The sequence below is a fragment of the Malurus melanocephalus genome, unplaced genomic scaffold, assembly GCF_030028575.1.
Source record: "Malurus melanocephalus ecotype Western Australia unplaced genomic scaffold, MMel_1.1 scaffold_770, whole genome shotgun sequence".
Classification (NCBI taxonomy): Eukaryota; Metazoa; Chordata; class Aves; order Passeriformes; family Maluridae; genus Malurus; species Malurus melanocephalus.
In genome coordinates this window covers 21,432-21,641 of record NW_026624002.1, presented here as the reverse complement: position 1 = coordinate 21,641, position 210 = coordinate 21,432, and positions in this window count along the sequence as shown.

Sequence of the window (210 nt, the reverse complement as noted above, 5' to 3'; positions counted from 1 at the left end):
GCACACTGACCATGCCCTGCACACTGACCATCCCTGGCACACTGACCATCCCTGGCACACTGACCATGCCCTGCACACTGACCCTGCCCTGCACACTGACCATGCTGGGCACACTGACCATACCCTGCACACTGACCATGCTGGGCACACTGACCATCCCTGGCACACTGACCATGCTGGGCACACTGACCATACCCTGCACACTGACCA